We start from the raw sequence: 10480 nt of genomic DNA on the forward strand, positions 1-10480 counted from the left end.
GCTGCCCCAGGCACGCGCTTGGAGCGCTAATGCCTGGAGCCATCGCTGGATGTAGTTAAGTCAATCTCATTTTTAGGTGTAGATCAGGCCTCAGGTCTGATATTAAAGCAATGCAGTTAATCTGGTGCAACTGTGTGTGTAGATGTTCTTACATCAGTTTAAACTGGGTATATATTGGTTTGCCTTTCACTTGTAATAAAGAAAAGGTACAAGCTAAACCAATGAAGTTTAAACTAATGTAACAGTGTCCAGACGCAAAGTTGCATTAACTTTAAACCTTTACTTAAACCAGTGAAACTTTGTATGTAGGCCAGGTCTTAACCACATTTGCACACAAAATTACCCAATTTGTTCACACTACAGTGGTAATTGCTCATACAGCATTATGTGCATTTTCCACATCATTGTGTGCTAAATCTTTCAGAAATACTGGCCTCTCATTTTAACTCTACAGATTTCATAAAACAAATCCTTTCTTATAATTTGGAGTGACCCTTTGAACTTTTTGTGCTATTTCAATTATAGAATGTAAATATTGCAGAAATCTTGAGCACACATAGCTAAAGGTTATTTAAATTGTATTTTGCCTGCAATGATGGAAATGTAAACTTATTCATGTTATCACTAGAGCACTAAATGAAAATCCTTTAGCACACTGAGCTCTTTCAGTTGCTCCCTTCTTTGGTTTATCTGTCCAGTCCTGGTGTTGGGGAATAGATGGGTTAGCATATGGGGGGAGGGGTATTTCAAGTGTGTTACAACTTAAATATAAAAACAAACTTATGTGAATTAAAAGAAAAATATAGAAAACATGTAAATGGAAAACATGCATTTTTCATTAAAAAAATGTATTTGAATAACTCAAAAAGTGAGCTGACATCATTCAGATTTTCTAAACATATTATATTTTGGGTTGAAAACAACCATAGGAAATTTCAGACCCAAAGGACAATTTTTGAGAAAATTATGACCACCTGAAATGGAAATTTTCAATAGAAAGATTTAATTATAGTGTCTGAGTGGGGATGCGCTACACATACACAAAGACATATCCCATCTACTGAAAGGCCCAAACGAAAGAGATATTAACAAACTAGTGGGAAGTTTGGATCTGTTTGCTAACGTCATGACTGGCTCTGTCCCAAGCAGTTGCTGCTGAATCAAAATTCTAAATTCCAACATCTCTGGACTTATGGAGAAGTGTAGATCTGGATTTAGACCCAAATTTTGTACCCCAAACTCATTTCTACCTTGCAGACACCAACTGTGAGCCCAAATCCAAATACTTTGCACACCTAAAACTCCCCCAGAAGTCAATGGAATTTTTATCTGAATAAGGAATGAAGGGTAGTGACCAGTTTCTTATCTTTATAGCTGATCTCACATGGTGATGTACAGGCCTTTCAATTTGGCTAGGCCTAAATGTGTGATACTGTATATGACAGTCCCAAAAATGACACATTCCCAAAAAATTATCCATGCAGGAAACTTAAAATGATGCAGGATTCTATCCATAAGCATAAATAACTCTGAGTACAATTTTTGTTTCCTGATTCCTTATTTCTGAAATAAATAATTTTCAACAACGAAAGTGAGGGAACACCAGAATTGCGTCTAATCAGGTAATCTGGGGACTAAAATGTCTGATATTTAAGAGGTATAGAGATGTCTGAGGGACACGTTTATAACAGTAAAGTAAAGTCAGGTTTTAAATTTTATGGGTGGGGGGGTAATTGTTAAATGAGATAAACCATTCTCAGTTTAAGGCTTTTAGGCTAATATCTTCCAGACACACAGAAGGTAAGGTCCTATCACCAAAAGTACAGAGTGTGAAATTCTTTTCCTACTGAAGTCGATGGGAGTTTTGCCATTAACATTGATGGGGCAAGGATTTCACCCATGATTTCAGTGGGGAAAGCACTGATGTTGCCTTCTTCAGTGTGGGGATAGTAGGGTTGCAAAGCTGGCAAGGAGCAAGGCCTTTCAATGGCAAGAATTACAAAGAAATGTGAAAACAAAAGAGCCATATTTTGTGGAGGTTGGCCTGTTTACATTCTTTCCAGACTCTTTGGCCAGGCCTACAGGTCTAGAAACTTTTGCCAGTATAGTAACATCAGTTAGGGATGTGATTTTTTTTTTATGACATTTCTATATCAGCAAAAGCCCTACTGCAGACTGACATATAAGTACTTTTCCTGATATAGTTTATTTCATTCAGGAAACCAGTATAAGCTATACCATATATAAACTATACCTGCAAAAGCACTTTTTTTTGCCAATATAAGCTGTGTCTATGTTAGCATGGCTTGCTGACACAGCTATATATCAGCAAACCTTTTCTAATGTAAATTTGGCCTTCCTGGCTATTTTCCTTGCTGTGCTACCCCAGGCAGTGTGTGCCAATCCTGGAAGCATATGCCCGTTTTGTGGCATGTAAAAGCCATGCAGAGGGAGTTAAGTAATGTATGTCACATTTTGCAGTATGAATTTGTGGCACTAGAGAGGAGGGCATGTTGCCTGTGGCAGCTATCCAGTGCCATAGAGATGCTCGTACACATCTGCCTTTCCTCTCTGCACATGTCACCTCCAACACCATTTTCATACTCCTGATCCTTCCCATGCTGCAACTGTTACCGGGACCTCAGTTACATATACTCCAAGCCTTACTATGTGAGATAAAACAAAGTTATTTCCCAGCTAGATTCCCTCTTTTCATCAACATGTCAACTGTTGTAGGTTAGAATGTGCTAGTAATTGTCAGCATCAAAATCTGGTCTAGTTCTATGTAGTCAGATACGCTTCCTTACTTTCAAAGAAACAACTGTTATTTGAAATTGCTTCCAAAGCACGTTGCAAATGGGGCTAAATAAATCAGCTAGCAAAATGCACAGCTTTTCAAGGAAAAAAAGTTTATAAAATCCAGTCAGGATTTAATAAAAATGTCTCTGAGGTGCATAAATCATGTCCCTAATCGAGTATTCTTCAATTTCCAGTCCTGTATGGAGAATCTTAAAATGCTAACAGATGTAGGAAAGGAAAAGTACAATTCCCCCTTACTCTTTCTGTCTCATATATACACACATACAAAAAAAAAAAAAAAAAAAAAAACCCACAACCCTACAGGCTCTGAAATATGTATATAACTTTTATATTTACCGCTATAAAGACTACTCACTTGAAGGTCCTTCTCCCTTTAAATTGTTTCTGTGGCAACACATCTGGTACTGTAACTCTGGGCCAGAATGTTAACTATCTTGGAAGAAGTGAGTTTTGTTGTTGTTGTTTGTTGTCTGCAAGAATGTGAAGCACAGATAGCTATGCAGACACATGTGATCATATACCCTCTTCTGCCTCCACAACAGCATAGAATATTTGCTATTGATTCTCATACTTCACTGTAAACAACAAGCCTGAAAGTGTTCCTGGCATCGTTTGGGGAGGGAGAGGGGGGAGAAAGAAACCTTTGGGACTGTATTTTTAAACAAAATGAAGAATGTTTAGTTATCACCATTTCTGCTTAGTGTGTGAGAAATTCTCATGTTATTTCACAACTGAGAGGAACAAAGATCCCTTCCTGATCACAGATACAAGTCCTACTCCTGGGGGAATTCTGCACCACTACGCATGTGCAGAATGTATGTCCCCCGCAGATTTCTTTGCTTCCTCAGAGAAAAATGACTTTCTGATGGGGAAGCAAAGGGAAGCCACAAGAGCAATCATACAACCCTCCCCAGCAGTATGTTTTGGGTGACCTGGGCAGCTGGCAGAGAGGTAAATCACTGTGGGGCAGGGGGCAGGACTGGAGAAGACCCACCTGGTGGCTCCTACGCTGTGCCGGGCTCAGCTGCTAGTCAGCGCTGGGCAGGAGAGGACGGGACTTCCTCTTGCCCTGCACGGCATCTAGAGCCAGGTCAGACCCACCCCACCCCCCAGCTGCAGGAAGCTCTGCAAACTTCCCTCACCCCGCTTCCTGCACCCATCACTCCTCAGCTGCAGGGGGAGCCACCTGCACCCAGATTGCCCCACACAGACCCCTTTCAACCCATATCTGGATCCCCTCATGCTAAGTCCCTCCACACTCAGGGCCGGCTCCAGGCACCAGGCAACCAAGCACATGCTTGGGGCGGCACCTGGTAAGGGGCGACCAATCTTGGGGTGGCAGGGGGCAGCGCGGCGCGGCATTCCGCGGGGGGGAGGTGCTCTGGCGGCGCGGCGCGGCGCTCGGCGGGAGGGGTGGGCTTCGGCGGCGCAGCGCTCAGTGGGGGGGCGGCGCATGGCGTGGCGCGGCGCTTGGCGGGGGAGCTCAGCGGCGCTTTTTTTGGCTGCTTGGGGCAGCAAAAATGTTAGAGCCGGCCCTGTCCACACTTGGATCCTGCCTTACTGAGCCTACTTGCCCACACTTGGTGCACCTGGCATGGAGGGGCAGGGCCCTGGGATGCTTCTGGGGTAGGCTCGGTCCTTGCACTGTGTCAGGGTTGGGTACCGTCTCACCGCTGAGTCTGTGTCCTGGGGGTGAGCTGCACAGTGATCTTCCACTTCCATGCAGCCAGTGGCCTGTGCTCCCCAATGCCATGCTGGAGCCTCCACATTTATTTGAGAAATCAAATTTGCAGAATTTTGAAGAATTTTAAAATATTGTGCACAGAATTTTTAATTTTTTGGTGCAGAATTTTAATTTTTTGGGCGCAGAATGCCCTCAAGAATAAAGTCCTCCTGGGTAATGGAGAAACTAACAATACTTAGTACTTATCTTCTTCCAAGGGCTATATAAACATGGACTAACCATTACTGCACTGCAGTATTATCACCATTTCACAGATGAGAAACCTGAGGCACACTACTTAGGCCAAAATTTTCAAAAGTGGCCATTAATTTTGGGTGCCTTTATTTTTGGTTGCTTATCTTGACACCTGTAGGGCATGATTTACTGAGGTGCCGAGGATCCACAGATCCCACTGACTTTAACTGGAGTTGTAGGTATTGAGCACCATTAAAAATCATGGTTTGTGTATCTCAAATTAAGCCACCAAAAACTGAGGCACTCAAAATTGGTGAACATTTTGGAAGTTGTACCCTGAGCAACTTATTCAAAGTTACACAGAAAGAGCAGGACAGAAGTAGAAATAGAACCCAGTAACCCTGATTCCCAATCATGTACTTTAATCATAAGGCTACATTTCCTTGGTAGAGATATTTATTCTGATCTTTTCCAATCTTCTTTCCCTGTTGGTTGTTATAATTAAGGAACCTCACAATAAGCATACTTACCATATAGTTCTGCTCTGAAATGTCACTAACAATTGCATCCAAATGACTCTAGGTCAAACTATTGTCTCCCAATGCCTTGAGATCAAATTTGCTCAGTTAACAAGTAAAGAGATAGAGGGGTGGGGGTGTTTTCTAACTACCAGTCAGCCCTTCAAATTCAGCTTGGGTTTTGAAAGGCAAGCTAGGTTCTTTCAGGCTAATACATTATCATCAATGATTATGACCCAATGAGGCCCATTAGTGATCTAGTTAGGCTGAAATTGAGATTGACACCTCAAGGTAAAAATTAATGGAGTTGGAACTTAACTCATAATGCAAGGGCCAGAACAGAATCCATTTCTCTTTCTGGGCTCAGCATGGAGTAGCAGTAGTAAAACATGGTGAAAACAATGATCATTATAGCACTTTAAGTTCCCTGTGAAACAGATTTTATCATCTAACTTGAAACAGCTGAACTTACTTCTTGCTCAATTAAAAGATAAACTGAATCTGCACACTATGATTATAGCATTTCCAGCATCAGTGAGGAAGAAAACAAAATCATCACAGAGTTCCCTCCATCACTAATGATCAAATTCAATGACTGGCTGAACATCAATTTTCCCCTTGCAGCCGTACTCCACAGAAATCATGGCTATAGGCCTTCTGTCCTTGAAGACATTTTGGTTTAAATATTAGTGCTTGGAGAGAACAAACTGGCAACAGAAATGGAAAAGTTAGAAAAAGAGGATAAAATTGGTATTTCAAAACTGGCTCTGTATGTCCCTGTTGTGCTGTTGGAGGTGCCGTCTTCAGATCAAAATTAAACTCGGGATCCTGAGCATGTGTAATGAGTAAAGGTCTGCTGATGCTTTTTGCAAGAGTTGTTCTGTGGGTAACTTTGGATTGTCATCAGCCAGTCATCATTCAAAATCTAGTACTGGGCAAATTACAGTTTGGATGATTACATTCTGCCTATTCACTTCCTCTTGGCCTTCTGACTTTTTAAACCAAACTTTGTACTTGTGGATAATTTAAGCATTATACCGAGATGTATGGAAACTCTTTTTTTTAACCTGTATATTAGATAATTTTAACATTAGTTTAAAATGTTTATTAAAGCTAATATTACATATCTATTTATTGACATTTTTATATATAAAATATCTTCTTTCCTTCCAATCCCCCTCTCCTTTGCGCCACCGAAACTTCATAATTAACAACTCTCTTTGGGTCCTTCTCCCACACTTAACTCCTTGCCTTATTTCACACAACTGCCTATGACGGGAACCCCCATCTTGCCCTTGTTCTCCATACCTTCAGCCTCTCACCCATCAAGCATGTCTACAGGACACATTTCCTGTAATCCATCATCCTTCCCTCCAAAAAGCAACAGAGGGTCCTGTGGCACCTTTGAGACTAACAGAAGTATTGGGAGCATAAGCTTTCGTGGGTAAGAACCTCACTTCTTCAGATGCAAGATGTTCTTGCATCTGAAGAAGTGAGGTTCTTACCCACGAAAGCTTATGCTCCCAATACTTCTGTTAGTCTCAAAGGTGCCACAGGACCCTCTGTTGCTTTTTACAGATTCAGACTAACACGGCTACCCCTCTGCTACCCTTCCCTCCAAGTAAACTGGATCTTGTAGTTGCTTTACAATCAAAAAAGAAGACGACACCTACCAGATTCTTTTTGGGGAAACTAGATCCTGCATTTGCAAAGGGACAAATTTCAGGGAGGAAATGGGGTGGGGTTGTTAGAACAGCAGCTACAAGGATCCACTAACCATTGCCCCTGTGGAGGGAAGTTTTAGAGAACACAGAGGGCTCTAATCTGATGGAAAGGAATCCTCTCCTCTCTACATTCACTCACAGAGAAGCCCAGGACCCATCCCACTGTTTGGCCTATGATTCCCAGGTCTTGGCTCTATGTCATCCACATAGAAATATTAGTATTTTACTTCTGCTACAAACTGATTCCAAGGCAGAGCATAAGATAGGGATACTGGAGATGTCATCCCAGGGCAGTTCACCAATCCTCCCAATCCATTATTGCTGGCTGGATACTTCATCCTTCATAAGACCCCACCGTATACCAGGCCAGTTGTGCAATGTCATGTCATAGATGCAGGGTATGTGTATCTTTAGTGACTCACTTCCCCATCCCTTAGGCAAACAAGTGGAATTTGACTTGCCATTCATTGACATCAGGTCTATCCTGTCTGGTGTGTATTGTGCAGCCTCTTCTCTACTCTGCATGCAGCGCATGTGTCACGCACTCCGCAAAGTTAAATGAATAGCAGAGGCAGCATAGCATGAGGAGAATCAATAGCGACACCAAGGCTAGATTTGTGTGTAAGGTGTTCTCAGATTCACATTTCATTAGCCACCACTGTCAACTAGCTGTTTTTAGGACATGTGTCACTATGTTCAATACCAAATATCCCTCAAGGTGAATTTTACATAGTTTGTTATCCTTCTATATAATCTTCTTTTCATTCCCATAAAGCCTTTCATGAATGCATTACAAAAAATAATTAAATCTCATTAATAGGTTTGATAATTATCCCCATTTTACAGCGGGGGAAACTGAGGCACATAGGGATTAAGACTTGGTTCTGTTGCCAAAGATGGACTCCAGGAGTGCTGAATGCCAGCCCTTTGCTCTGACCACCATCCCGTATACTCTCCAACACAAATACAAAACTTTATTTTTTCCTAGCAACACTGCGCTTCCTTAGTTGATGACCAATGCAATTTCCATATGGCCCAACTTAATTGAAACATTTTTTACAGAGAATCTAAACATTGTCAAAGGCAAAATGTAACTGGCCTGAGACCCAAAACCTGAGTCTATATTTATGAGCAAACACAACCATCTCCATGCAGTCTAAAAAGAGTCATTCCAATGTAACCAGCCCAGGCAATGATACATCCAAAATACGGTGGGAGAAGCAGTGCCCTGTGCCTTTGCCCTGCTTTTCCCACCTGCTGCAGACAGCCATCCTCCTCCTCCGGCTCCATCCGGGGCTCCCCCGGGTGTGCATTTACACCCTCCTCCAGGGTTTCTGCGTGGCTGTGCACCCCCGGTAGGTGCATCTGCAGCCCTCGGTGCCTGTGCCCCTCCTACAGATAGATGCATGCGCCTGGCTGGTGACTGTCCCCCCGGTGCCTGCACATCTCGGAGTGGCTACCCACCTGGGAACATGCACACCCCCTGCAGGTGCACCGACCCCTGCTGGAAACCCCCCCACGGAAGCATCTTTTTTTCCCCCTTCTGGTGTCTCTAGCCCCTTCCCACAGTGGCGGGTGCACCGGCGGCGGGCAGCGCCTCCCCTCTACCCCCGAGCGGCCCCCGTGGCCACCCGAGCTCGGGTCATCCTCCCACCGCCTGCAGGGTCTGGCCCTTCCCCGCAGCGCGGTGTCTCCTACCTGCCTTCAGCGCGGGAGGGACCCGGGCTCCTCACCTTCCGCCGGGCGTGCGCCGTCTGCTGCCCAGCTCCGCAGCTGGCGCCCCGATAGCCGCCGCCTTATCGCGGCTGCCTGTCCCCACCTCCCCGCTCCGCTTCCAGGAAGCCGCGGCCCCGGGCTGCTGGTTACGCTGCTGGATGCGGATCGCCCTGTCCCGTTCGCTGCCTCTCTTCCCTTCCCTCCCTCCCCCCATCCTGGCAGGGGGGCTGGGAAAGTGCGGCGAGGCTCCAGCACATGCTGAGCCTGCGGTCACGGCCCGGACCCTCTGCTATTCATCAGGAAGCATCCCAGGCGCTCTCTCCTCCAGTCCCCACCGTGCTGCAGGCTAATGGCAAACAGGCTGTGCCCTGGCGGACTCCCCGCCCGCACCCCTTTCCTTCCCCTCTTCCCACCTCCCCTTCTCCTCTGGCCCCTGCCTTTCGCTGCCCGTGTCCCTCTTCTCCCAACTTTTCTTCCCCTTTCTCCGGCCCTGATCCACTACCTCTCCCATCTCCTTCTCCCCTTCCCCTAGTCTCACACTCTTCCCCGCTCCTGGGCCACCCAACCCTTTCCCTCCGTTTTAATCCCCCTGGCTGAAAGGGTGCTGAACCTGGTTTGCCCTCGGCTACCCTTGCAGCTAGCCCATGTTTGGCGCAGGTTCAGCTGCCCCCATTGCCTATCCCCAATGTCAGTAACAGCCTAGGCACCTTTCCTTCTGCAGACAGGCCAGTTTTGCTCAGTTTTCACTCTTGTCTTTTGTCATGTCACACTTTCATAGTTCTCATAGTTTTCCCGGGTGAAAAGCCTGCGGTTATAACGTACAATACCAACAGCGTCCCTCCCATCCCTTTCTCCCCAGACCATCCCCCCCCCCACACACACACACACAAACACACACCCCTTTTCTTTTGAACAAAACCCTTTCAGGACTTCTATCAATGTCAGATCCAAACACAGAGACCAATATTTCCCTCTTTGCAGGTCGCCTCCCAATCTAAACCCAGGCTTTGGAGCCCCAATTTTGCTTTCCCCTTGGTTCTCTGCACCGTTTTTACAATGAAGGCCTCTCACTGTCACCACAGGAGTCTAGTCCTGGTCCTATGAGGTGACTGAGTTGCCCTCAATGGAGGCTGTGGGTGCTCAGCATCTGCCAAGTTTGGGCCTTCTCAATTTGTTCAGCCCTGCTAGCGGGATCAGCACCATTCAGAACAAACAGGAGATGTTTCATCCTGTCTCCCAGAGTTTTAAAATCTTTTTTTTAAAAATCCACCAAGGAAGACTCTCAAAGCACCTAATGAGGACAAGCCCAGTAAAAAGAACCTAGTGGGACAGGGTTATTTGTTTTCTTACCAGCTTCCTTGGGGAGAAGATTAATACTTTCTTCATGTATGGCAGAGAGATGTGTGTTTTGAGGAAGGAACTGAAAGAGGAGAGGGGTGGTTCTTCTTGTGTAGTTGGATATGGAGAGCATTTTAGGCACAAGGAGATGCATGAGGGAAGTCATAGAAATAAGAGTGGGAAGAGAAAGCAGAAAGGTAGGAGGTTCTGGTTGAGAAAAGAGCTCAAGGGCTGAGGGGGTATGGAAAGTAGGAGGAAGATATTTGTGCTGAGATGTAGGCAGAAGAGGAGATGGTACCAAATCTTAAACATAAAGACAGGGATCCTGGATATGATTCAAAAGGCAACTGATAGCGTGGAACAGAATAGTGATAATAACTAGTATTCCTTTAGAATTTCTAGCAAGAGAAATAGAGACACCAGTACATGGGGGAAGAGGGATTGCT

At 44.9% G+C, this 10480-nt stretch overlaps 1 protein-coding gene across 4 annotated transcripts in view; it reads right to left on the reverse strand.

Moving 5' to 3' along the window:
- The window catches only part of RIPOR3 (RIPOR family member 3), a 75740-nt gene extending 66848 nt beyond the window's left edge, over positions 1–8892 (reverse strand). The window contains exon 1 of one of the 4 annotated variants that reach the window (XM_065565970.1): positions 8683–8892. The gene's annotated coding sequence lies outside the window, so the exon portion shown is untranslated. Of the gene's footprint in view, positions 1–8678 lie in introns of all 4 variants that reach the window. The other 3 variants (XM_005286235.4, XM_065565974.1, XM_065565972.1) reach the window with 3 other exon arrangements.
- Positions 8893–10480: the final 1588 nt, after the last annotated feature.

The sequence above is a fragment of the Chrysemys picta genome, chromosome 13 (genome assembly GCF_011386835.1).
Source record: "Chrysemys picta bellii isolate R12L10 chromosome 13, ASM1138683v2, whole genome shotgun sequence".
Classification (NCBI taxonomy): Eukaryota; Metazoa; Chordata; order Testudines; family Emydidae; genus Chrysemys; species Chrysemys picta.